Source organism: Ambystoma mexicanum, chromosome 4p, assembly GCF_040938575.1.
Source record: "Ambystoma mexicanum isolate Mex_15411 chromosome 4p, UKY_AmexF1_1, whole genome shotgun sequence".
NCBI classification, from domain to species: Eukaryota; Metazoa; Chordata; class Amphibia; order Caudata; family Ambystomatidae; genus Ambystoma; species Ambystoma mexicanum.
This window is the reverse complement of record NC_090927.1, coordinates 300,249,400-300,277,215: the sequence shown is the minus strand read 5'-3', so window position 1 is coordinate 300,277,215 and position 27,816 is coordinate 300,249,400. Positions and strand designations below refer to the sequence as shown.

The 27,816-nt window shown below is 48.7% G+C and overlaps 1 protein-coding gene across 7 annotated transcripts in view; it reads right to left on the bottom strand.

Annotated features, from left to right (window-relative positions):
- Nucleotides 1–27,816, bottom strand: part of ITSN2 (intersectin 2) — a 2,589,317-nt gene that overhangs the window by 2,550,510 nt on the left and 10,991 nt on the right. The window contains exon 1 of one of the 7 annotated variants that reach the window (XM_069605852.1): nt 8,193–8,211. The exons of the other annotated variants lie outside the window; for them this stretch is intronic. The gene's annotated coding sequence lies outside the window, so the exon portion shown is untranslated. Of the gene's footprint in view, nt 1–8,192; nt 8,212–27,816 lie in introns of those variants that run through there. 7 annotated transcript variants of the gene reach the window in all.

Sequence of the window (27,816 nt, the reverse complement as noted above, 5' to 3'; positions counted from 1 at the left end):
CTCTGCATATACTTTGTGCAGCACTGGGGCCACCGCATCAGCATATGTTTGATAGAATTCCGAGGGCAGTCCATCTCTACCTGGGGTTTTGCTGGTAGCCAGTGACTTAATTGCCTCGTTCACTTCTTCCACCGTGATGTCTACGTCTAGCGCCGACTGCTGTGCCGTTTCTAGCCTAGGCAGCGCCATTTCTTCAAGAGTGCCCAATATCTCCTCTTGTGGAACCAGACTCTCATGCCGATACAGTTGTGAGTAAAAGTCAGAAAATATATTATTTATTCCCAGCTGTGTTCTGCATACGTTATTGTCCTCTCCTCTCAACTCAGTGGTTAGGTGCCTAGGATGCTCCCTCTTACACATCCACGATGTAGAGTCTGCCAGGTCTGTCCCATTCCGCATGTGCCCTGGTACTTTTAACCTTATGGTCAAATTTCGCCAACCTTTCCCACGCCTCCCAGCAGTTTCGCCTGGTGTCAGCCAGCTGCACTTCGCCAGATTGTCATCCCGCCACTCGTGCCTCTAGTTCCCGAATTTTCTCTTCTAGTTTCTCCAAGTCCGCCCTCAGCGATTTCCAAATACCTCCCGTGCTAGCCATAACCTTCCCTCCAACAACCACTTTCACCGTCTCCCACAGTGTCCCATTCCCTTACACTGCCAACATTATGCACTAAAAAAATCTTCCATACATGCAACCCATCTTTAAAGATCTGGTCTGTCAAAGTATCAACGGACATGCGCCACAGTGGGATGGGGGTGGCTGTGGGCCTCTTAAATTCCATTCCATTCCATTATGATTGGGGAATGATCAAACGTTATTCTACCCAGGTCGTGTTCTGCGCTGACTTCTGCTAGTTGGTTCCTTCCCACAAAAATATAGTCTGTCCTGGTATAGAGACAGTGAGGCAAGAATTAGTAGGAGTAATCCCTATCCTCTGGGTGAATTTCTCTCCACACATCCAAGTCTAAGTTATTTAATGCCGTAATGAGCGCTAAAGGTGCTGGCCCCACATTACCCGTAGGTGGGGTTGATCTGTCCAATAGTGGGTCCCTAGCCCAATTAAAATCCCCTCCCCATATGATGAAGCGCTCCCCATTTTGCACCATTTTAGCCCAGATCATGCTAACATGTGACTGGACACCGTAGTTAGGGAAATAGGAGTTGATTATACACACTTCCACCGGGTCAATGTATCCCCCTCAGTATTAAGTACCTCCCGTCTTTGTCAGCTTCCACCTCCAACAGTTGAAACAGCACATTGGCATTCATCCATGTAAACACCCACCTAGCGCATTTAGAATACGCCACCCCATAGCATTGCCCTCCCCATCTCTCCTTGACCTTTACTAGTTCCTCTGCCGTGAGGTGGGTCTCTTGTAGTGGTGCAACTCAGTATGAGTACTGTTCAACACACTGCAACTCCATGCACAGGACTATATCCTCGCGTCCGCCATTCAGTTTTCCCCTTAATGTCCCCCGTCCCCCGGCCAGCATTTCAAGCACCTAGTGGTCCAACGCACCCTAGCAAGCGTTGACTAACTCCACACGGGTCACTAATTCCTGTTGGGGCTGGCATGGCTGGTATGGCTGGTATGGCTGTCCCCCCCCCCCCCCCGTTTGCACCGCTCCCCTGTTGCCTAGGAGGCCAGTCCTCCAGGCTGCTAACATGAGACTTGCCCACCTGTGTCTTCAGGGGCGTATCTCAGGGTCCCCAGAGAGTCCATTCTATCAAATTGGGCGGCAGCTCTCTCAAACCGGGCCCTTACTGCGCTCTCCTGCTGTCCTGTTTGTTCCGCCATACAGTGTTCAGCCTCTTCGTTCCCAGCTCAGCCTCTGCTTCCTTCAACTCGTGCTGTGTGCTGTCTTGTGTCTTGTTAGGGCTGAAGTGTTGATGCACCAGAGCACCACTCCCAGTGGCCGTGCTGTGCCGTGCCCACGATTCTCAGAGTCATGTATGGCCACAGAGGCCTTGATCAGTATCAAAATTTGGAAAAATTGCAAAATTTTCAAAACTGCTGACCTGCTAGGCGCCCACCGTGTGTGACCGATACTGGAACATTGCTCCAGGGGTTCCGGTATTTCATTTCACATGTTTCACTTTCCCATTTCCCTAGCCAGCTACGTCTCCTTGCATTGTCCGCAGCGTAGTGGTTGCAATCTCCGGTCTGTTCGTATCACTGCTTACTGCCCACCTTAGTCGCCGCAAGCCCCAGTCATCAGAGGCGCCACAGCAACTGTTTACTTTATGTCTGCTCCGACGTGTCTTTCTCCCTGCACGTTCTTCACCCGCACACTTCCTTCACTGCCGTTGGTCTCCTCGGCTGTAGCGAGCGAGCAGCAGTGTCACCCGCCGATCCTGGCACCGTTCTCGTTGTGTGTTTAGAGCTGGCGCCAACTCGCCGCAGAACCATTCACCATCAGGACTGCATACGGACTTCCAGACCCTCTCAGCGCCAGTCCGTTGCCGCTTCCTGTAGGCTCCCTTTTCAGCCTGGGTAGTCGCCATACACAAGGGCACGAGTGCTCAGTGCACCGCGTGAATATGGTTACTTCGGTTGCTCTGTTAGCCTCAGCCCCACCTCCTCTTCAGCTTTTCTCCCCTACTCCGCCCACCATCTTTGTTTTTAGGGGGCTCGTTTTCTCAGCCTCTTCACTTAAAGCACTCCGATTCCAGCCAGCAGTTTTCCCAGTAGCTGGGCAAGCGCTTCCTACTCCTATAGGTGGTTCCACCCGCACTCAGTCTGTGCCACAACGCTATATTTTAGGATCTGTAAAGGATCTTGATGGGAGCTCCGTTCTCACACTATCTCACTCCATGGGGTCAGGCTACGCCTCCTTGGTACCCAACACCCTAGTGCCCTTTGGATGAATGTTTTCACTGACGCTGCCTGAAAAGAAGGTGCTTAAAGAATACCGAGAAGCCAATTTGCAGAACGGTCTCATCCGCCCTTCCAAATCTCCTGCTGGTGCATCATTGTTTTTTATCCCTAAAAAGGATACTTGTGAACTAAGGCTGTGTATTGATTACAGGAGACTAAATCATGTTACCATCAAGGAAAGATACCCCATGCCCCTCATAAGGGATACTCTAGAAGCAGTACAAGGGGCTGTTGTCTTTTCGAAATTAGACCTTAGAGGGGCTTACCGCCTCCTCCAAGTACCAGCTGGGGACGAGTGGGAGACCGCTTTTAGAACCCCTTACAGTCTTTATGAATACCAAGTAATGCCCTTCGGTCTAGTCAATGCCCCTGCCATTTTTCTGAGATTCATGAACAGACTGTTATCTGACATGCTGTTTCGTTGAGTCATAATTGACTTGGATGACAGTTTATATTTTCTAAGACCAAGGATTCCCATCAGAGACGCCTTTCGGATGGTCCTAAACCAAATTGCAAGCAAACCAGCTACGTGTTAAGCCTGAAATATTTCTTTTCGAGGTGTCCTCTGTTCCGTATTTGGGATATATACATCGACACACAGGATAGAGATGGATCCTCATAAAGTTTCTGCAATACTAGACTGCCCGTCACCTACTTCAGTCAAGGAAGAACAACGATTCCTAGGTCTAGCCAATTTCTACCAGAGATTTATCCCGGAATGCTCCTTAACAGTTCTCCCTCTCACGTCCTCACCAAAGAAGAAAGTTCCGGGTTATTGGGGTTCAGTGACAGAAAAGGCTTTTTGTCATGTGAAAGAACTGTTCTGTTCCGCTCATATCCTCAAACAGCCAAATCAGGTCCTACCCGTCATTGTACAGACTGACGCCTCGGCAGGAGATTTAGGGGGGAAGTTAGGTAGTTGACAAACAAGAACATCCTATAGCTTACCTTTATAAGACGTTCAACTCCAGTGAGCTGAACTATTCTGTGATAGAAAAAGAATTAATGGAAATGAAACAAGCATGCGTTGAATGGCGTCATCTTCTGCAAGGAGCAATACATGCTTTTGAAATACGAACTGATCATCGTAATCTTCGAGTGTTGCAACAAATGGAGTGCATCAACGCCAGACAAGCCCGTTGGGCGTATTTCTTTTCTCAATTTGATTTCTCCATCACTTACATACCTGGGACAGAAAATATAATAGCCGACGGTATCTCTAAGATAATCAGGAGAATCATCTGCAAATCTGAAAAAGGAACCGTTTTTCCTAGAAACAAGTTCTTATGTTTAGGGTCTACCTTTCTTCAGAAGGTGCGGAACGCATCATCTCGTTTGGAAGATGAGCTCACCGACTCACAGTAGACAAGAAAGGAAGGTCTTTTGTTCTATAAACGCCTCTTGGTGCTACCGGAAAAGACACTCCAACAAAGAGCCATGTCATGGTGTCATGAAGTGTTGACATCGGGACAGAAGGGGAATGAAGCGACGTTAGAACTAGTCCGTTGCTCCTTTTGGTGGCCTACGATGTGTAAGGACATTGGATCATTTGTGCAGTCATGTCCGGTTTGTTGCCAAAGTAAATACAATACAGGAAAACCCATTGGCCTACTTGAACAACGACTGACCCCTGTCAGGCCCTGGAGCGACATCGCCACGCATTTCGTAGTAGACCTTCCATGATCTACTGCCATACAAAGCTAACAGTGGACTCCTTCAGCACACTGGCCAATTTTATCCCTTTACCTGGCTTACCAACAGCTTCTGAGACAGCCATGATTTTCTTTAGAGAAATCTTTTGCTTATACGGCTTACCGGAATCAATAACATCTGATCGTGGTTCACAGTTCACTTCCATATTCTGGAAGACCCTCCCCAAACCACTTGGCATAGTACGAGCACTCTCCTCCGGGTACCACCCTCAATCTAACGGTCAAACCGAAAGATTGAACACTAATATGGAAAAATATATTCAATGTTATATTAACACCAGGCAAGACAACTGACTGGACATATGGCCAACGCCCAAACATGCCTACAACACCACCATTCATACTGCAATGGGTATGAGCCCCGTCTATTGCACCTACGGAATTCATCTGCGTCCACACCTGACGACTGCTCTTCCTGCCACAGTCGTTCCATCCATCGATCCACTCTGGAAGGACATTAAAAATGCCCATAAAGATGCCTATAACCAACTGACCAAAAGCAGGAAGTCGTACAAGGAAGCCGCGGATCGACATTGGACCCATACGCCTGAATGGGAAGTTGGCTCTAAAGTTTAGTTATCCACCAAGTATCTTCCCAGATGGGATCATCCATCTAAGTTGTCACCAAGGTAAATCTGTCCCATCGAGATCATCACTAAAATAAATCCAGTGGCATTTCGTCTGAAACTCTCGTGATAGATTGCATCCTATTTTTCATGCTTCTTTATTACGCAAATAAACCCTCGATCCTTACGCTTGTAAAAAGAAGCGGATTCCTTCTACTCACCCTACCGAACCAGAGGAATATGAAGTAACTCGAATTTGTGATTCAAGATATCATAAAGGTGGTTTGGAGTTTATAGTTAGCTGGAAAGCATATCTCGAATCACAAAACACATAGGAACCTGAATCCCATGTCAAGGCACCGCTGTTGGTCGGAAGATTCTTCTGCATCCATCCAGACAGTCCTGAACACACAGAAGGAGGCATATTGTCAGCGTTCGTCCTCCTTGGAAGCTATGAAACAGACGGAATATACAACGCTATTAGTGTGCCGACATGTATCTTTTCGGTCTTCCCGTTGCCGGTCTAGGTGTTATTTCCAATATGACAGCATCCCCTACTTATGTTGTCACAAAATTTGCAACTGTGTGTTGCAACCGCTCAGCTTCTTTGGGTAAGATGCTGTTTTCTTGATGAGTTTTCTCTTAGCACCTTTTTTGCTACTTTTCCCCCTCCTTCTAGCCTTCCGCTTCCCCTGCCTTGCTTGCTCGCTTTCGAGCGCCTGTGCTTGGGTGCTCTCAGACACCCTTCATTCTCCCTCGCCCTCTATCATCTGCAAGGATACTTAACTCATACCTCCACTGGACATCTTACATAAAGGTTTTTTTTTTTGCCGATGCAGCTTTTTCCCCTAATTATTTTGGTTGACTCGGGCGAGGGGCCTCTTGCCTTAGCCGTTAACCGGCAGGCATAGCGGCTACCTCCCGAGAAATGGCTCATCTCTTCAAGGACTAAAAATTCGGCAGGAAGAAAGGGATGCCACATCTACCTATGCCCGCTGGTCTTGGTGGCGACAGAACTGCCTTTGTAACGTTTATTCCCGTGTTCTTATTCCCTATGGATCAGGTATTGAGTATTCTCCCAAGATGGCAGCGGTTTCCAGCCGTGTGATTCCTGTCTCTTCTCCGGTTTCTCCTCTCCAGATTTCTCTGCCTTCCGACTGTCAGGTGACCGTATATCATCACAACATTCAAGCACCCAATTGCGTTGCTGCTCCTTTCCAAGACGCATCGTACGTGCAGCCTAGGGAACTTTACTCTCTACATTTCAATCTGATACTAATCCTCTCTGTTTCGTAGGAACTCCCATCCAGATCAACCTTTCAGCCAGGCCTCTCCTACAGGTTCATGTCTGGACCTGGCCGTGGGAACCAGTTATCTGGTGCCCTCTGCAGCTCGCGAAACCGCTACTCCGTTTCGGTACAGGACATGTCTCAGTACGGTAGGGAATTATTCTTCCGCTGAATTCTATTTCAGCTGCTATCAAACGAAGACTAACTAATCATCCTTCTCCTAGTTTTGGCACTTGTTTCCGCAAGTTTCCGGGAAGCGACAATCGCTCCACCTAAACACTGCACGTTTCTCTCTATCTCCGCCGAGGTAGGTTTAGAGTTCAGGACTTTGGATACTTTCTATTACTTGGGTAATTCAATGTTGTGTTTCTTACCTCACTAGCCATTCAGCCTACATCTGAGGTACCGCGGCTCTTCCGTTCCTGCGGCCATTGCCCTACCAGCATTGCTGCCTCAGTCAGCACCTCCAAATACCATAAACTACCTAGAGCCTTTGTCGCAGGTATACCCCAGTAGATCTTTACTGAATGCTCCTAAGTACTTATACTTACCCTTCCTTCTTATCACATCAGAAGAGACTCCGAGCCTCCATTTAGATGACAGCCTAAACTACAACCGAAGAATGCAGTGCCAGTCCTCCTTCGCTCACTATTCCAGTTGCGGGACCACCCGGCACCAGAACACAGACTCAGGTTCCCCTCCCCGCCCCCAAGAGGGAAGCTTGCCACCATCCGTTCCCGTTCCTTCAGGTGGAGGGGGGGTAGGGTTTCTAGGGAAGTCTTCACAGACGACAGGTGCCGCCTGCGGACCAGGTTAGTGACTTTTGTGATTTACGTTCTATTCACTGCCAAAAGTGTTATCGAGCCTACATGGATCACAGGGGACCAGCTTTACGCCAGAGGAATCTACTGACTCCATCAACTGCGAGGACTCAGGTGAGGAGAAATTGGAAAAGGTTGACAGTTAAGCAAGCCAATGGGATTTCACCAATAAGAAAGTGATGTAAAAAGGAGGACAGTGTGGAAAAATAAGAGCCAATTTAAGTTCTAACTCTCAGAAATTGATAGCACTCTAGGATTCTGAAGGCTGCAAAAAAAAAAAAAAAAGTAACCTCTGTTTAACTGGACGAGTGCTGAGGTAGGAGGACACCCCTAGGATGAGAGAGACCATGGGCCTTGTCCAAGAGGAAGCCTGAAGCATATTTTACCTGGTGTGAGACCAGATTTCCCAGAGGCAAATAAAGGAGACAGCAGATGGGACTACAAGACTGAGGACACTTACTAGAGGATGTGAAGGTGCATGCTGGCTCACAATAATCCCCAGTGCAATTAGATAAATAACCCCTCGACTAATTTCTATGTGAAGTCCTTGGAGTGTGTGGAACTGGAAGGGGAAGCAATTGGCCAATTCCAAATTGAATGCTTTAGTATTTTGTGTGAAATGCACATTGCTTTCTCACCATAGTCAAAGCCAAACGAGACCCGATTCAGCGTAGAACAAATAACATCTCTGCACAACAAGCACAGTCTTTAAATAATAGCCCAGTAATTTTACCCCATGTTTTGTAGTTGACAACTGGGGCTGTGAACAATGGGCTTACGCCCCATAGCCCAACTCAGAATTTATAAATCAAGGCCTGTGAAGGACTAGCCATTTAAAAAGAGATATTGGGATAAAAAGTGAGCTTAGCAGGGCCATTTATATTCCATAGAAAATTATGCAATTTTAAATGAACATTCAAACCTCACCTATCGTACTCAGCAGACAGGGGAGAAGCCTGCTCTAATAAGTCCCAATCTGCAAAGTGAAGTGAGAGGGATACTTATTATACTGTCAGAAAAACACTATTTTTATTAAAATTCGATGAATCAATATTCTGTGCATTCTGAATTGATAGCATGACTTACCTAAACCGTAGCCTGGAGATCTGGATGCAACCCACTATAGCTTGCATTTCACTTACATGTACATGGTAATAACCAAGGCATTACATCTACATCACACCGAACGTGATTTATATTAATGCTAGGTATAACCTTTCCCTAATTGATATTGGAGAAAATAAAGTGTTTGTAAGAATCTGTCATTCATTAAAAGAAAGTTAACACAACATACACATTACTAATTATTTAAACAAGCGTCATGTTAAGACTGACTCTACTGTACTGCTTAGAAATAGGGCTAGATAAAAATATATTTAATTTTGTAGGATTGTGCAGTTATCAAATTAGTAAGAATTTTGAAAGGCAGGTTTATTACCCTCTGTAGACAAGTTGTGTGTGTGCACGTGTAAGTCAATGTGGTGACTTCCCCCAGCATAAGGTTTCGGGGCCATCTTTGATTACACTCTTGCAATAAAGAAACTAGAGTGTTAACTCCAAATACAACCCATTTCTTTTCCCAGAATTGTGGGGTACGATTGTATGCTGGGATGGAGGGAGATTAGATCACAGGGTATATTTTAGCGATATGAAAACTTCATTGTACAATAATGACATCACCCACAAGGCCCTTGCTGATAGTCTTGTCTCTGCATTACTAAAACCTACCTTATAAAAAGGAGTACTTCCTTCCCGCCAACATTGTTAAACAGTGCTCAGGATGCACCCTTATCCTTCCCCTCCAAGTAATGAATGCCGTGCATCTTCGCAAGCAACTTCATATATAAGAAATAGGATAAACCAACTGTGACAAATCGACGGTATTTGTCTCTTCTCCCCAAGGGGAAGTCCCTTCCTGTGAGGCCGGGTAGGTGAGCCTGTTTTGCAATACCTCCTTACGTATAGAGGCAAGTGGCACCTCACTGGGAAAGACTCCCCCTATGGGTACAAGGACTCCCGTCCCCGTGGGAAACTCCCTAGAGATAGCCACCTGATCACCTACATGTGGTGTTCCACCACCACAAAACCTTTTAACAACGGGGGACGAAGAAACACAAAATAGATGCCCGAATCTTACAAACAATAAGTATGTCCCTTTAAATCTTAAGGTCCCATACACTGGGATGAGTAGTTTAAATAATGGACGTCCGGCGTAAAGAGAGGACAAAAAGGTACAGACAGCACAAGCTGACAAACTTGCGCATTAGAATCTCGCTTGGAGCTGGAACACGAAAGATCGAAAGAAAGATGAACCAGAGAGAGGGAGAAAGGAGAAGGGAGACTGGAGAGCCATAGTCAAGGCGCCAGCCGAGCACAAAAAGATTCGGACCTGTGAAACGTAGAGAGAGAGAGACACACAGACACCTTTGGACGGCCAAAGCCGGTGCACCAATATTAGGTAGTGGTGAGACCACAGGAACATGGTGGACAGTCGGTCCCTGCAACGTCGCCGAAACTGCAGCGCAACAAAGGACACGGAGCATCCAACACCTTGAACAGACAAGGAAATCACCAAGAGAGAAAAACAAAGTTGAACGCTGTAGTATAGGCTACAAACAGATATCGGAGAAGCCGTCACAATGCAACAAGGCTCCCAGAAACGTTGGCCCACAGAATAGAAAGTAACAGGGGTAACAAATGTAATGGGTTGCCAAGAAATGAGACACAACTTGTCTCAGTAGAAATCTCATCGTAGAAGTCCCCTTTAGGGGAATGACTTTAAACTATGGGGAGAACAAAGAAAATCATAATATAAAGATAAAAGAATAACACCCAGAGAAGCCAATTGCGGATAACCATGCCCTGGAAAACAAGGAGAGGGCTAAACCAAGATATACTAGAAGAGAAAATAATAAAATAGGAATAATTACAGTGAACCTGAATTTAGAGAAATCAGACAAGTGAAGTTTAACAAGAGAACAACATACTAAAGTAATACAAATCGTTATTGGCCAGGAGAAAACAGCTATTCTGACATAAGAACCAGAAAGTGGAGGATAAGGGAAAACTACAAGTCGCCTTTTAAGAGTTACTGTGACTGATGCAAGATATCCAAAGAGACTAGATGAGAAATTCGTACTACTGAAAGAGCTCTATAGACTGGTACTAGTAGTACCCTAAGGAGAAGGGAGTCTAGCTCCAGTTAGAAGTAATTTATATAGTGGTTAGCCCAAACATTGAAGCCCCAGGCACGGATGGGACACTGCTTGGGTCCAGTAGAGTGCAAACGCGACCCCCCCACGTTGTGGTAACTGCAACGCAGCACAAGCGGCACATAAAGGAAGACTCACAGTGCACATAAGCCACGGTGGAGCTCAACACAACAGGCCTGAGCCCAAATACACTGAAGCTCACAACAAGGAAACGCAGTCCCAAGGTCACACAAGCAAGAAGCCCAGTGGCAAGGCACCAGACAGTTCTGAGGGACCCCCACACAGGAGGTGCACTGACACATCCAGTGGTGCGCTCACCACACAAACTGCAATCACAGAAGCACCAGGTGCCAGCAAGAACATGCCCTGAACACAAAACAAAAAGGACTCGCCGATCCTTGACTCTTTTTACGCTGCCAAACATAAAGGGCAGCCACAAAGTGCCCCAGAAACTCAAAACACACAGACCGACAAGGAGGCCACCACCAAAGATGGTCAGGTTCTAGAAGCCATAGCGGCTCTAAGATCCTTTATAGACACAAAAATAGAGGTCAAAACTGATATGCAGTTGATGAGACAAGATGCCCGCAATCTTACGGAGTGGGTCGCGACGACTGAAAACAGAACTAAAGACAACGGCAGAAACCACCAGAGACTTAAGAAAAGCGGCTGACAGAGCTAGAAAGAAAGAACGCGACACTAAAGACCTGTAACGCTCACCTGACTCCCACAGAGACGCTGACCAGGTCGAGACTGCTGCGGCCTCTTCTAAGTTGATGCACAGAACTCGGAAGACCGACTGGACAGGACCCCCAAATCTCGCTTGTCTGATTCGCAGGAGAATCCTTCTGCAAATGGAAAAAGGGGATTAACTACCTGTGGAGTAGCGCGTCGGCCTCCCACTTCCCTCTTTCACTCTCCTCAGACCACCTCCGAAATTCCCCGTTAACTCTCACCTTAAGGTTTGAAAGGACAAGCTCTCCATCCTGCTTCTGGTGCAGGGGTGCGATTATATCCAGTTACTTCACTGGTGTTCGGATTGGTGAGGATTCAAGCTTACTTGACTTTCCTGGCAAGGTGCCGTAAGTATACTGTTGTAAAAGTTCAAGAGTTGGCCTCCTTTTCTATTTGCCTTTATATTCAGTAGTCCGTCTCTTATCCCTTTTATCACAGGTGCTGAGTGAAGATTTCGCGTAGAGGAAACAATTCGCCAAAGGTAAACTCAGGTGAGTTTATGATGGGTGGTTCCTTTAATGTCCTTATATTCACCCACTAATGCGTGTGTCTTTTTTCCCCATAGGGGCCGGGGTACGGTACTGCCGAAAAAGCGGCGCCGACCCGAGATGAGGAAAGATTCTCCCAACAATAATCAGGTAAGTCTTATGGCGAAAATCTGGCTTTCCTCAATATGTTCCTTTTGCTCACCTTTTGTTCTTCTCTTCTCCCTTAGACGCAGGTATGCGGCGGATCGTGCAGATGGTCGCTAAGGAACACGGAGATGCCTCGTGAACAGGTGAGTGGAACGCGGCGCTGCAGCGAGCAACGCGATGCTTCTTTAAAATAAATGTCTTCCCTTGGGATCGCCGGCGTGATGACTCCGGACTCCGGGTAGAAGCAGGTAATGTTCGTCTGTTCACCTTTTCCCTTCTCTTCTTTCCTTTCGGGTGTTCCAGGATGGAGGCGGGTGTGGCTGGAGTCAGGATGCAGGAGCAGACACGGTGAGCGTCCAGCTGCTAGGTGCAGAACAAGGCGTGAGCTGCTGTCTGGGCGTTGCTTAAATAGCCCCCAAAGTAGTTCCAGGTACGTATTCTTCCCCGGCCACGCCCGAGTGGCAAAATAGTCCCACAGGTAAAATAGTCCCTTTCAGGCCTCAAAGAGGTCTGGATCTGGCAGCACGGTCTGCATCAGTTAAGTTCACATAAACACTCCCTTTATGACCCTGGCGCCTATGGCGCCAGGACAGTGTCCAAAGGGCCCCTACTAGGGGTTGCTGGCCTTTTCCCCGGGAACATGATGTCTGCTTTCGGGGACGCTGGTCCTGGACTGGTTCTCTGGGAGTAGGCATCATGACAAGACCAGAGCGGAGGACACGGAAGGGCACACCAGACGCAACAACGTGCGCCTGCTAGGAGTCTCAGAGGGGATGGAAGGATCTGACCCTACGAACTTTGTTGAAAATCTGATACTGCAGGAAATTGGAGCAAGTGCACTGTCGCAGGGGTTAGTGATAGAGAGGGCACACAGGTCCCTGCAAAAAGGACCACCGCTGGGCTCACACCCTCGCCCAATGATAGCAAAAATATTGAACTTCCGTGACAGAGAAGCCATCCTCAAATTTTCCAGATAGGGTGGTGAGATCCGCAGGGACAACGCTAACATAGCAATATACCCGGACTACACGCCTGCAGTGCAAAGGGCAAGGAACTCATTCGTGCCGATAAAGTTCAAACTCAGGAAGCTAAACATCAAGTACATGCTGATGTACCCGTCCAGGTTTACAGTACTCTACAAGGGACGAGCAGTGTTTTTGGAAATGCCGGAGGCGGCCACAATGTGGTTGGAACACAACAACTTGGACGATGGAAAAGAAGTGGAGACATGAGGAGCGGCCGGCCTAAGAGAAGATTGAGAGGAGGGAAGGTCACATTAACAGAAGGTCTGCGGGTGAGCGACCTGGAACAATGGAGTACTTTGTTCTGTTACAAGGCAGGAGCGAAGTAGGAACCTCGATCAGAGCGTACAGACACACCCCACTGATTGTTTGGCATCGGGCAGTTGCTGGCTCACCACAGCCCGCACGCTGAAGCCCCGATGGGCCAAGCAGATGCGGGGGCACTCAAGCAATGTGACCGTTGCGTGGTTGCTTAGTGCAGTTTCTCAGTTTTGGTTTGTTTTGGAGTTGGTAACGGTTTGAATCCTACACAAGGTATGTGCCAGGAAGTGCGCGTGTGTTGTTGTGTGCGGGTGGAAGGGGTCGGGGACTGCCTGGGGTGCGAGACAGTGGGGGATGCTGAAACGGGGCTTGAGACCAAAAGGGTTGAAGGGCTGGGGGGGGCGGTGGGACCCCCACAATGGACTGGCCAACTAAATTAAAATACTGACAGGCGGAGTCTGGCAGAGTCTGAGGAGTGACCAGTACCTCTACTATTTCCATTGTGTGGGAGTGACTTTGCTGCTTCAAAACCTGCCTCTCCCCGCGGAGCGGGCGCGGAGTCTGGCAGAGTCTGAGGAGTGACCAGTACCTCTACTATTTCCATTGTGTGGGAGTGACTTTGCTGCTTCAAAACCTGCCTCTCCCCGCGGCGCGGGCGCGGAGTCTGGCAGAGTCTGAGGAGTGACCAGTACCTCTACTATTTCCATTGTGTGCGAGTGACTTTGCTGCTTCAAAACCTGCCTCTCCCCGCGGAGCGGGCGCGGAGTCTGGCAGAGTCTGAGGAGTGACCAGTACCTCTACTATTTCCATTGTGTGGGAGTGACTTTGCTGCTTCAAAACCTGCCTCTCCCCGCGGAGCGGGCGCGTAGTCTGGCAGAGTCTGAGGAGTGACCAGTACCTCTATTATTTCCATTGTGTGGGAGTGACTTTGCTGCTTCAAAACCTGCCTCTCCCCGCAGAGCGGGCGCTGAGTCTGGCAGAGTCTGAGGAGTGACCAGTACCTCTACTATTTCCATTGTGTGCGAGTGACTTTGCTGCTTCAAAACCTGCCTCTCCCCGCGGAGCGGGCGCGGAGTCTGGCAGAGTCTGAGGAGTGACCAGTACCTCTACTATTTCCATTGTGTGGGAGTGACTTTGCTGCTTCAAAACCTGCCTCTCCCCGCGGAGCGGGCGCAGTGTCTGGCAGAGTCTGAGGAGTGACCAGTACCTCTACTATTTCCATTGTGTGGGAGTGACTTTGCTGCTTCAAAACCTGCCTCTCCCCGCGGAGCGGGCGCGAAGTCTGGCAGAGTCTGAGGAGTGACCAGTACCTCTACTATTTCCATTGTGTGGGAGTGACTTTGCTGCTTCAAAACCTGCCTCTCCCCGCGGAGCGGGCGCGGAGTCTGGCAGAGTCTGAGGAGTGACCAGTACCTCTACTATTTCCATTGTGTGGGAGTGACTTTGCTGCTTCAACACCTGCCTCTCCCCGCGGAGCGGGCGCGGAGTCTGGCAGAGTCTGAGGAGTCCGAGGAAGTCCGTGGAAGTCGGGACTTTCCTCTTGGCTCCTGGCTCACCTGTTTTCTTGTTCCATCTCTGCATCATCGTCTGCTGAAACGATGCGAACAAACGTTACTACGGTGCCAGTGAAAGGATTGACTGTGGGCGCTTCTGTGAAGACCAGAGCCCAAAGGAAGCGTGCTCGTGACCCGGTATGCCCCGATTCGGAACGTTCGTGGCTTTCAGCGGAGTCCTCAGAGGCGCCCCTAACACCGGCTGCCGTCCCCGATGATCTTGTCCAGCTTACGAATGAGGGGGGGCTTTCGTTGCAGCCGGCTTCAAACTCGCCCCGTGCAGTCATCAACGAAACCACAGTAAGTGTATGTGTGGCTGCCTCCTCGCGAGTGGACTTTGCATGTTCTGAGCCAACGGGAGGGGTGGCAGGGAGCATGCGGGGTGAGGCTGTAGTCGATCCACATGAGAGACACTTTACATCGGATTTGGCTCCCGCTCAGTCCGGCCCAGCCCAGCCGACTTCAACACACTCTTCTTTAAACTGTTTTCCGTTCCAAAGTACACATGATGCGTCACTTTATAAGTGCGCCAGTTCACACGGTGCACCAACAATCCCGGCGGTCATAGCCAACCCGGCCCTAGTCAACTTGGCCATAGTACATGGCCTTCATGAACTTCCTTCTTGTACTTCACAAAATGACAGCTGCTCACTGCGACAAGATCCCGTCCTAACCCAAACGCCCTCATGTTCGCTCACCAGCGCGACGACTGGTGTTCAAGCGTGCCTCACGACTTCAGGTACTAGTGACATTGTATGCCCCTCTATACAAAAAGAAACAAGTAGTAGTTCCCCACGCACAAGATTCTACAGTGCACATGAGAAACTGGTACCTTCACCGGCATTGCCACTAAGTACGTTGCATGAAGCAGGCTCCTATAATGCCGTTTTCACATACAATGAAGTGGACGAACCGGCATATAGTGTGGGTATTGAGCCACTTACCCGTGCCTCTTTTGCTAACACTGAGGGGGAGAGGGTATCTACCCTCCAAGTGAATAACCGTAGAAACTCCTTGGAAGTCGTCAACAAGTTGCTAACAGATCTTAAGCACCTGAACAAAAGCAGAGCGAATAACTCGGCAATAAAAGACTCCTTGCCGGGTGCCACAGCCTCAGTGGGAGGGTCTTCTAATCTTGTGGCTGGTTGGTCCTCACCTGCACCGTCTGGCAAAAACCCCCTGCAGAGTTCCCCTACGCATAAACTGGAGGAAAGAGGAAGAAGAAGTCGCTCTAGTTTTTCACCGAGCATCCATTGCTCACAGAGACAACTTCCTAAATTGGGAAGGGTCGACTCTAACACACTGCAAAACCAACCATCGACCATTCTGCATCAATGTGTGGATGGGCCTTCAATTGTGGAGACACGTTCTGACTATATGTCAGATTCATCATCCTCGGACTCATCACTTATGGAGCACCCATTCCCAAAAATCAGACGCCTCCCCGTGAGCAAAAGGCGACACACCGGTCTCACTATGGACAGCACTGGCAATGAACACCCTATACCAAGTTCGAAAGATCTCCAAGCCACCATTATGTCATCAACTATAATAGCCGTGGCTCCATTCCTGAAAATGTATGAACATTTGCACGACAGTCTGAAAGACCTGACAGCTCTAATTCTTAGTATGAATACAAAGATCTCTGAGATGGGGAATACCCAGACGATTCTAATGAATACATCATTGAGCACTAATAAACAGGTGGAAATGGCGCTGGGGGCTTTAATGGACAGCAATAAAAATGACTTTTTGGACAGAAAACTACTGGCTGAAGTGGCGAAACAGGCTTTGAATCTTTTTCAACAAAAAGTTGATAACTGCGGTCAGAGTGGAGTAGCTGAAGAGGGAGGGATTCTGAGCTCTCGAACCACAAACAACCCTGTATTTTGCTCTCCCGTCCGGATACCTATAGCCTCATGTGCTCAGATTGCGGCGGCCACTGCTTCAGAACTGGGAAGAAATAAAGACATAATGGCGTGTTCTGAAAAATATGCTCCCATTGATTGTCAGGAACAATCCACGCTGCCGCCTGACTCTGCTCCATGTCTTGCAGGATCGCAAATGACCGACCATCTCCCTTCCATCTGTGACTCAAACATACCTCTGTCGACTAACTTCCAGGATATCTTCCTGGAAACCCAAGCTGCTGATAATTTGGCTCTTTTGGATCCTCAAATGGCTGCCCCTTCCGACCAAAATCGTGGCTTGGGTTTAGATGTGGTGGGGTCCGTTTCTGCACAAAAACAAGGTCATGATGGTGCCTCGGCAGGGTATGACATATTCAAGCTTTCCAAGACTAATTCCGTCACAGGTTCGGGTGACGGAAACTGCAGAGGCCATGAACTAAAAAAATCAAAAAACATGCCTATGAAAAAAAGGAACCGTTGTAACGATTCCAGGAAATTCTTGAGAAACCTGAAAACTGAATGTAATTATTAACGAAACTAACTTGAAAAATAAAAATGTCGTACCTGATCCCCAGTCAAATGACGATGCCACTGAGTTGGTCCAGTCCATTGAACCCACAATCGACTTATGTGGCATATCTGAGGAGTTGTTGAACACGTCTGTGTACGAGGATGCAGTGGCCGAGGAATTGGCTGGGGCTGAAGAATTTAATACTTCATCTGTCAGCCTCCCTGAATCGACCCAGTTGATTGACAACACACCTGTTCCCCCGATTGCAGCCTGCCCGCAAATGAACAACCAGGCAGGGCCAGGGTCCAATCTATCTGGCCTAAATAACATTCCCCTTCATGCGCCAGTCCAGAAGGCAACCAGAGTTGTATCACTGTGTGAAGTCAGTGGGCCAATCATCACCTCAACGGTTGACACGGTTTTTGGTTCCAAACCGTTCATGACGCTAGATGAAAAACGTTGTAAGAGGTGTGATCACTCTAACAAAAGCCTTCGCAAAACGGAAGATTTAGGGGCCCAAGTTGCTGTTGATCCTTGTAGCAACTCATCATCGTTGGTGGTCGCGAAGCTCGACTTAACACGCCTTTACCCTAGGGACTCTGTCCTGATTAGGTCGTCGCAGTCTAAGGTTAACGGACTACCACAAATTAGAGTTCCATTAAAAAAGTACCTTACAAATGATCCCTCCAAGAACTCGCACCTGAAAAATGATTCATCTTACCATCAAGTACTCTTGGAACGAATTGATTCTGCAGACGACCTAATAATGAATCGCCATAATGTCCTGTGGCTATGCCATCTGGTACCAAGTCTCAGGGCAATTGAATCTGGTGACTTGAAAATTGTCGAATTCTTTGAAGAAACCAAGAATGACGCAGTCATCTTGCATGTCCAGTCAAAGCTCATAGTTGACACTTTGCTCCAAGCTGGCCCGGTGTTACTATCTCTCGGTTTTGACATTTCTTTAGCCCCTATACGTGTTCCAACTGAGGTTTTGAATGATGTTGTGAACCTGGCAGAGGACGGAAGTGCCTATAAAAATCCTTCAGCACGCCCGAGTGAGCGTGGCTCCTCAGCCTTCCATCAAAGCACTCTCTCTCCAACACAGAACACTCGGAAGTCTTTGAGTGGAACCTCCAGCCACAATAACATAAAAATAACAATACAAGGAGCTAGTCAAGCGCATCGGTTTGCAGATCTGCCTGAGACTGACATGCCATCTAGGGCGAATGGAAATGATTGGTCCTGGGTTGCTGAAACCCTAAATAACACCACGTCATGTTAACGCCAAGCCCTCAAACGACATAACAACCAAAAAAATTACACATTGGGATCCTGGAACACCAGGGGCTTTAGTCATTTGTTCAATTCCACCTGGGCCGACGAGTTAGATCTCATCTGTCTACAAGAGACATGGCTATGCGAAAAACCAATTCTGGAGGGTTTTGAAATCGCCCACACTTCAGCCATTAAACAGACTAGAGGTAGACCTATGTCGGGTCTCTTGGTAGCCGTCAGGATTAACTCAGGGCTTCGGATTCTGAACTCAATTGACATCTCCCCTTATATCCAAGTGACTACGATTGGTGATGGAAGCCCCGCTATCGGCCCGACAACCAACCTCTGTATTTTCAATCTTTACTGGAACCATGGGGCAACCGGAGCAAAAAACTTCATAGACGAAGTCACCAAGACCATAGATGAGCATACGGAATCTGGCCAGCTATATGACTTGATCATTTGCGGCAACCTTAACATCGATTGCCTTAGTCATTCAAATGCACCAGGGCTCAAGAAGAATGTTAACTCCGTAGAACTTCATCTGAAAACTCAGTGGTGTCTGGAAATGGAGCTGCGGGATTTGGTGATGCTGAATGGTCAAACCCTGGGCGATATTCCCACAGGCCCTACTTGGAGACGAGGGGATTCTAGCTCTACCTTAGATTACATCTTTGTATCCAATAGGATTCACATGAGAACGACCGGCTTGTCTGTTCAAACAATGAAGCACAGTGACCATGATATGGTGGTCTTGTCATTTGTGGCAAACGGCAGAACGCACCAGGATCGCTGGGCTTTCTCAGTGAGAACAGGGGCCGGAAGGATTCGGCTAAATCTAGATTCTACCGAGTTGGGCCACATTTTGACGAGTTACCAGCTGTCCGAATCCTTGGAATACAACCATCTCTTAACCCAATACCAAGAACTCAGAACTCTCATGGCAAACAGCCTATTTATATCGAAACATAAATTTGACCTCAAGGTGCAACAATGGAAACGCCTTCTACGCTGGCAGTTAAGGACGGCCCGCAAACAAATGCCTACTGTTGCCATTGGTCTTGCAAAAAAATTCAAACAAGGCTATAAGAACTGGCTTAAATCTCACAAGTGCATCATGATGCAAAATGACGCAGAGGTTATGCTATCAAAAATGAAGAGGTCCAACTCTGCTGACTACTGGAGATTGATAAACGACAATCTTGCTCCACAACATGCTCTTCAGGCAAACCTGGTCTCTGAGTCTGAGTGGGTATCCTTCTACGCCGACCTCTTCAGTAAAACCAATGAGGTCGACGTATGGACCCCTCGTGTCCTGTCACACTGGGACCTAGTATTCGAGCACGAGGACATTCTTAGAGTCATCAAGAATCTGAATAACTCAAGAGCCCCTGGTCCAGATGGCTTAACTAACTTTACGCTCAAACTTCAGCCAGAAGTATGGACCACCTTTTGTGAGCTGCTGTTCAACAGGATTGTCAAATGCTGCGAGAACCCTTCATCGTGGAAATCTGCAGTGATCATACCCATCTTCAAAAAAGGCGACCGTCGCAACCCAAAGAACTATAGACCAATTGCACTTCTTGATGTGCTGGGTAAGGTCTATGCCACTCTTCTACAACAAAAATTGACGGACTGGTCCACACATTGCAACCAGGTGGACCCCAGACAAACTGGTTTCGTTAAAGGGTTGGGCTGCGGTGTTAACCTTCTAATACTGAACTTACTGAAAATGGAAGCACTGCGATCAAACTCTAAAATCTATCTCGCACTGGTTGACTTGTCCCAGGCGTTCGACAGTATAAATAGAGATTTGCTATGGTCTAAACTGACCAAATGGAACTGTCCTGAAAGTCTACTGTCCGCTATCCACGAACTCCACATGAACACGACCGTTAGAGTTCGTTTGGACCAAAAGGGTAACCTATCTTCACCCATTAACACCTCTCGAGGTGTCAAGCAAGGCTGCCCTCTTGCGGCAATTATATTTAACCTGTTTATATCCGATATCAAAGATGTTTTCAATGGTCTACGCACTTTCCCACCTAAACTTCACGGCTCACATGTAGACTACTTAGTCTACGCAGATGACATCATTCTGATCGACTCAACTCCCATAGGTTTACAGCGGAAATTTGCTGCCGTGGAAAAATACCTAACTGACAACGGGCTGGTTATTAACAGAGGGAAATGTGAAGCCATCGTTTTTGAAAGACTGCAAGGTTCCAAACCTAATGGGCAGAAATTTAAACGGTATGTGAATAAAGAACCCATTGGGCGCGTACTTAACACCAGATATTTGGGAATGCAACTAAGTGCGAGTAGAAATGACGCACCTTGGGTGGACGCAGCCAAGAAAAAATGCCGACAATTGGCATGCCAAGCAGTCCCGATTAATAAAAAAATTTGGGAAATTCTCTCTAAGACCGACGATAACCTTTTTCCAGCAGAAGGTGGTACCCTCATTGATTTACGCCAGTGAAAACGCTTTTGGTTGTGGGTCCGAAGTGTGGAGCTCTTTGGAAAGCATTTTTTGGTCCAGGGTTCTCCATTTGCCTAAAGGCACCTCTACTGTTTGTGCCAGATTTGAGCTTGGGTACATCTCAATTCAAGCGAGAGTTGCTTGGGATCTGTTAAGTGTCTTTAGGAAACTAAATTCAAGCAATCCAACCCCCCAGATGGAGATCCTTCACAGTCTAGATCTCGCCAAAGCCCCCTCAATCTTATTCCAATGGAATAAGTTATGTCATGACGTGCTCAGCTCCTATGACATCACAATGCAATTGTTGCTCGAGAATCCTGATGCTGCAAAACTAAAGCTTTGGAGAAATGATTGGATTTACACCTGTACCCAAAGAGCTGCTTCTAAATCTATGCTTGAAGCGCCGGCCGAGGCAAGAACCTATGGCTGGGTCCCGCCCTATCTGTCGTGCTTCCCGGACCAGTGGTCTTGTGCCTCCTATTTGCAGTTTAGGCTGAATGCCATGCCAACCAAGGAACGCCTTTGCTACTGGTCCCAATCTACGGACCTGGACCTCATGTGTCGGTTCTGCTCCACCAACAAGGAAACACTTAAACATTTGATTTTAGTATGTCCCGAGTTGGAGAGCGAAAGAAATAACATCTTTAGCCCAATAACAACGAACTTTCAATTCCTAACTCGAGACGACTGGTGGAGAGCCCTGTTTGTTGGGTCAAACAGAGTGGTGTTGTACGCATTAGTTTCTTTTCTTCGAGTCGTAAAAGACCGCTTATAGGCCGTCCCGGTGGAGCAAACCGCTGGGACATCCTGAGGTCTGTATTGGAGACTGCTGTTAACAGTAAAAGTCCGGGGTAATAGTGGATGATTTGTGAGCTTTCATTAATTTGGATTGTATGTTAATTTTTCTCTTTTTAAAGGTTTGTAATAAAACCAATAAAAAAATTAAAAAAATAAAAATAAAAAATACTGACATGGAATGTCCGGGGCCTGGGAACAAATGCGCAGGAACCGAGTGGAGTCCTTTATCAACAGGAAAAAGGTGGCCATTGCGCTGCTCCAGGAGACTCACCTGACACAGCAAACTATGGGGGCGGTAACGGTTCACTGGGATGGGCAGTGCTATGGGGCTCCCTACTCGTGGTATGCCCGGGGGGTACTCATCTGGATAAGTCCAGTGGTACCCTTTAAACTGCTGAGTTGGGAGGCAGATCCAGAGGGCCGGTACCTGATAACCTGATAGTAAAGGGATGGATTGAGCCGGTGGAAGTTTGTATAATAAATTTGTATTTCCCCAACTATGGAATCCCAAAACATCTAGATGCACTGGGGGCCAAACTAGCGCAACATCAGGATAGATTTTTCATCTGGGGAGGAGACCTCAACTGTGTTAGGGATTGGGAACTGAATAGGTCTAAACCGACAGCAACCAGAAACGATGCAGCGACAGGGGCACTAAATACGCTGGTAGGAGCTCTAGACCTGGTCGATGTGTGGCGAGAGCTTCACCCAATGGGCAGGGGTTACTCGTACTTCTCCTCGCTGTATACCCTGCAGACTAGAATCGATTACTTATTTGTGGCCTAACACCACCAACCACAAATCGAGTCAGCACAGTACTTGGGCAGGTCAATTTCAGACCACTCGTCACTGTTGGTGACGTGGAAGACAAAGGGTCCCAGGCCACCCATACCGGTGTGGCACATGGCACCAGACACCCTGACTGAACAGGCTTTCGCGGAAGGGCTGCGAGACAAATGGGCGGAATACATAGAGAAAAATGTAGGCAGCGTTTAACGATGGGGCACAGTCTGGGAGGCAATGAAAGTGGTGGTGAGGGGTGAGGCTATTACAGGAGCGGAGGGCATACGGAAAACATTAAGAGTGGAATTAGGAAAAATGGAGGATGAGATAAAGCACAAAGAGTCCAATCCACAGGGTACATGGGTTGAGGAGAAAGAGTTGACGCAGCTGCAAGGGAACTGCCAGGAAGCATGGGGGAGGCTCTCCAAATTTGACTACTCAGTGAAAACCGCCAGGGCACACGCTGAGGGAGATAGGCTGAGCAGACTGCTGGCCTGGCTGTGCAGAAGGGAACACCCACAACACCAAACCACAGAGATCAAAGACACAACAAGCGCAGTACACAAGACACAACAGGAAATAAATGATACATTCTGGGAATTTTACTCCCATCTCTACAGCCACGACCACCAAGTGGCACAATCAGACATACTGAACACACTAGATGGAATAGGCCTCCCCAAGATAGACCGGGCACAACAAGAAACCCTAGATGCGGAGATAACAGGGGAAGATATTGCGGATGCAATGAGGTCTCTTGCCTCTAGTAAAACACCAGGTAGCGATGGACTCCCTCCGGAATTCTATAAAACGTATGAGACAGTCATCACACCGGTGCTGCTTGAGGTCTACCGAGAGGCATACAGTAACGGGGAGCTGCCAGGGTTCAGGAGAGAAACGCTAATCATACCAATACCCAAGCCAGGGAAACCAACAGATGAATGAGACTCTTATCGCCCACTGCCGATGCTGAATTATGACATTAAGATCCTAACCACGATACTAGCTAAAATGTCTGAACAGGATAATGGGGGGCCTAATACATAGTGACCAGAATGGTTTCATACTGGGGCGCAGTACTATGTTGAATTTATGCAGAATGCAACATATCCTGGCGCAGACAGAGGGATCCCAAAAGGAATACTCCATACTCTCCCTAGATGCTACAAAAGCGCTCGACTCAATCTACTAGGAGTGGCTGTTGGCAGCACTAAAGGGGTTTGGATTTGGGGAGGGATTCATTCAATGGGTTGGGATTCTGTATACGAACCCAAAGGCCAGGGTAAAAGCGGGGAGGTTGGTGTCAGCAATCTGGGACATAAAGAGCGGGACTAAACAGGGTTGCCCGCTGTCCCCAATGCTATAAATGCTGGGCCTTCAGCCAATAGCGATATACCTCAGGAAACAATATCTAGATGCCGGCGTCTGGGTCTGGGGAGTGGGACACCTACTATCGCTCTATGCAGATGACGTGCTACTATATGTAAGAGACCTGCATCTAAACGTCCCAGTAATCCTAGACATACTCGATAATTATGCTGAAGTGTCAGGAATCAGTTTTAGCAGATCCAAATCCTGCATATTCCCAATAGCTGGACTGAGAGGGAGGATTGCCAATGCACTACCAGCGGTGGGGCGCAACTGGGAGGTGGACTCGTTCAAATACCTAGGGGTAAGCAAAGCATGGGGCGTGGCTACGAGAGCCATGTGAGGAGTCGAGCTCTGGGAGAGCTCCTGCGATCCGGCACCTGATCCTGATCAGAAGTGCACATATGCACGCATTTATGCCCTGAAAATTTGTGTGCCCGCCTATGAATATGGCGCACAGGCATTCTGCAAATCTGGAGCCTGGGCTAAGGAAGGGGACGGCCCTGCGAGCATCGCCAAGCCCACGTACTCCGGGGCTGAGACCCCAAAATGGCGGACGCGAGGAGCTAACAAAGAAGCCAGCTGGCTGAGCGAAGACAGTGTCGGCACTGCGGCGGAGAAAGACGGACGCAGGCAACGGCGCACTAGAGCCCCTGCAACACCCGCTGGGGTGCTGATGCGTGGCGCCCGGAGGCCAAAAAGCGGATGCAACCGCATAGATCCCCATTTCGGAACGCCACAGAGGCTGGATGTAGCGGGGCACAGCCTCCCCCGACGCCGAGGTGGGTGCGGGTCCAGCCGCGCAAGACGGGGGAGACCCATCGCCAGACCATATTCGTATTAATGTTCCCAGAGGTAGGGAAAGCGATCTGGGGAGAACGCAGACGTGCTTGGGACTCCTGGGAGTCCCGCACGCTTGGACATCGGATCGCTTGAGGGAACGAGAAAACAAAGACGGCCTGAGCACTCCCTTGCAAGCAGGAGCTGCTGGCACAACGGATGTGTATGCCCGCGGCGAAATAACCCGGCTGGAGGGCAGGAGCGCTGAATAGAGCGCGGGATCCGCACAGCCCAGATGGGCGCATCCCCCAACTGTGTGTAAAAAACAGCCTTAAAGTAATCAAGCCTTGAGCTGCGCCTGAAAATATTGGCACAAGTAATGCACCCGCATAAAGCAGACGGACATAGATGGCATTAAGGAATTAACAATGTGCCCCCTATGATGCAGGGAAAAGATCAGCAGTAACAGAGGCTGGGGGAAGGAGACACCCCATAGCCTATGCAGGAGACGAACATGGGGGCACAGTGAAGCGCGTCTGGCGGAAAGCTCCACAAACACCACCTTTGTGTAGGAAGTAACATCAACTCAGTGGGGCTCACGGTTGACGCACGTTGGGCCGGCACATGCACCCAGGGAGCTCCATAAGCACTGGGGTGCGTGCCCACGGAGCTAGACCAACAAGGGCTAGGGCTCAAGGTTTGAGTGGATTGAATCACCCAAAAACAAGTACGTGGGAGGACACAGCCCACTCAAGGAGCAGAACCAGCAGTTTGAGGATACTCTTAACACGGCCTGCCAGGGCACTGACACTAACAGCAGTCTAACCTAACAAAGACCAGAAGCCACATGGTGTGGGGATTGCACACACAGCCCCGACACACCAAGATGACTAACAAACTCCCTAGAGTAAAGGGCAAACAACCCACGCTCGCTGAATACGCCAGAACATCACCGGGAGCAGAAGGGGCCAAGAGCAAAGACAAAACCCTTGCTGGGGGCACGGATACTATGGGCAAAGACCAGGAGATCCTCGCTGCGATTGCTGACCTGAAAGTGGCTTGGGAAACCAAACTAGGATTAGCCATGAACGAGCTGAAAGCGGCACTAGAGCTCAAAGCCGGGGCAGTACAAGAGGAGGTGAACCTTCTTCGGCAAGATGTCAGGTCGCTGGCAGAACGCACAGGTGAACTAGAAAAAGAGGTGGCCCGAACACTGCAGCGGGTGCAGCCCACAAATCTGAACTTCACGCCCTAGTATAACACGTGGGCAACCTGGAAAGTAGGGCGGAGGAGGCGGAAGGACGCACCCGAAGGAATAACATACGTATCGCTGGATTGCCTGAAGGAGCCGAGGGATCCATCCCTACGGAGTACATTGAATCAATGCTGCTGCAGGAGATAACCGGGGTAGTGCTGACCCAGGGATTTGCTGTGGAAAGGGCGCACAGGTCCCTGATGAGGAAGCCACCACCGGGAAACCCTCCGCTCCCCCCTCAGGCCGGTGATAGCTAAGATCCTGAACTATTGTGACTGGGAAAAAATCCTTGAACACTTCCGGAAGGGTGGAACGATACAAAGGGCGTCGGCAAACATAACCGCATACCCGGATTACACCTTGCAGGTGCAACGCCGACGCATGAACTTTGTGTCATGATGCCTACCTCCAAGGAGCCAGGTCCGACCCAGCGACCCCAGAGGCAGGTATCATTTCCCCCAGGGGAGTGCCAGCGGGCCCAAGCTGGGGCCCTTTGGACCCAGTCCTGGCGCCTTAGGCGCCAGGCTCATAAAGCTAGACATGTGTTCAAGTGTTTTAATGTGCACTTACCTGATGCAGACCATGCTGCCACATCCAGGCCCTCTTGAGGCCTGAATGGAACTACTTTACCTGTGGGACTACTTTCCACCCGGGTGTGGTCGGGGAAGGATACATACCTGATCGGAGGAAGGATACACACTTGGGACTTCTACCAAAGCTATTTAAACCACACCCGATCAGCAACTCACGCTTCGCGTTGTTCTGCTCCTCGCAGTTGGACGCTCACCGTGTCAGCTCCTGCATCTGGACTTCAGCCACGCCTGTCAGCATCCTGGGTCACCTGCAAAGGGAGACAAGAGACCTTACCAGCTAAATCTGCACCACGGAGACATCACCGACGATCCTGAAAGGGAAGACATTATTTTTAAAAGCATTTCGTTACGATTGCTGCAGCGCTGCATTTCACTCACCTTTCCTGGGTTCCTCCATCTTCAGCAGCGATCATCCGGATACACAGCCACTTCCCAGAGCCTAGAGAAAAAGACAAGAATAAGAGGTGAGAGAAGGAAGGGAATAAGACTTACCTGTTGGGTCATTCCCATTTCATTTCGGGTCTTGCCGCTTCCAGGCATTTTCCGGACCCCGGCCCCTATGGGGAAAAAAGACAAAGACATTGAATGAGCGTATGCAAAGACAGTTCCCGAGCGCTCATCCAGAACTAACCTGCCATTTACTGGAACTGGAACTGCACGTTTCACTTCGGGTCGGTGCCATATCTCCGGCATTCCGAACCCCGGCCCCTAAGGGGAAAAAAGACATTAGTACTAGCGTTTGCTGCAAAAAGACAATGAACATTATTATTAAGCTTGGACTATTGAACTTGCAACAGAACTTTTACAGAGCCTTACCTGAATAGTCAAGCTTACCTGAACTCCCACCAATCCTCAATCCAGTGAAGTAACTGGGTTTCAACGTGCCCCTGCATCAGAAGCAGGATGGAGAGCTCATCCTTCCTGACCCTAATGTGAGACTTCACAGGGAATTGTGGAAGGGTATCGTGGAGGGTTGGAAGAGAGTGGGAGGCTTGAGCATAACTCAGTCAGTAGGTAATACTCCCTTTTCACGCACAGGGGAATATTCCTGCGAGCCGGAGAAGCCAGAGTAGAGGGCCCTTCCTGTCCATCTTCAGAGTCCTGCGCTTCACCATTGAAGAAGCATCAGCACTCGAAGCCAGACCTGCGCCTCCATGGGAATCAGGTGAGCGTTACACTTTGGGGCCGTGAAAAGAAGACTGCGTGAAGCAGGTCACAAGTATATGCTGATCTACCCGGCAAAACTGAAAGTGTTCCACAAGAGCAGAACATGTTTTTTGAAACCCCGGAGGGCACTATGGGATGGCTGGACGCGCAGAGCTGCCCTCAAGAATCGGGTATCCAGACAAAAGAAGGCGCAGATAAGTAACATGTG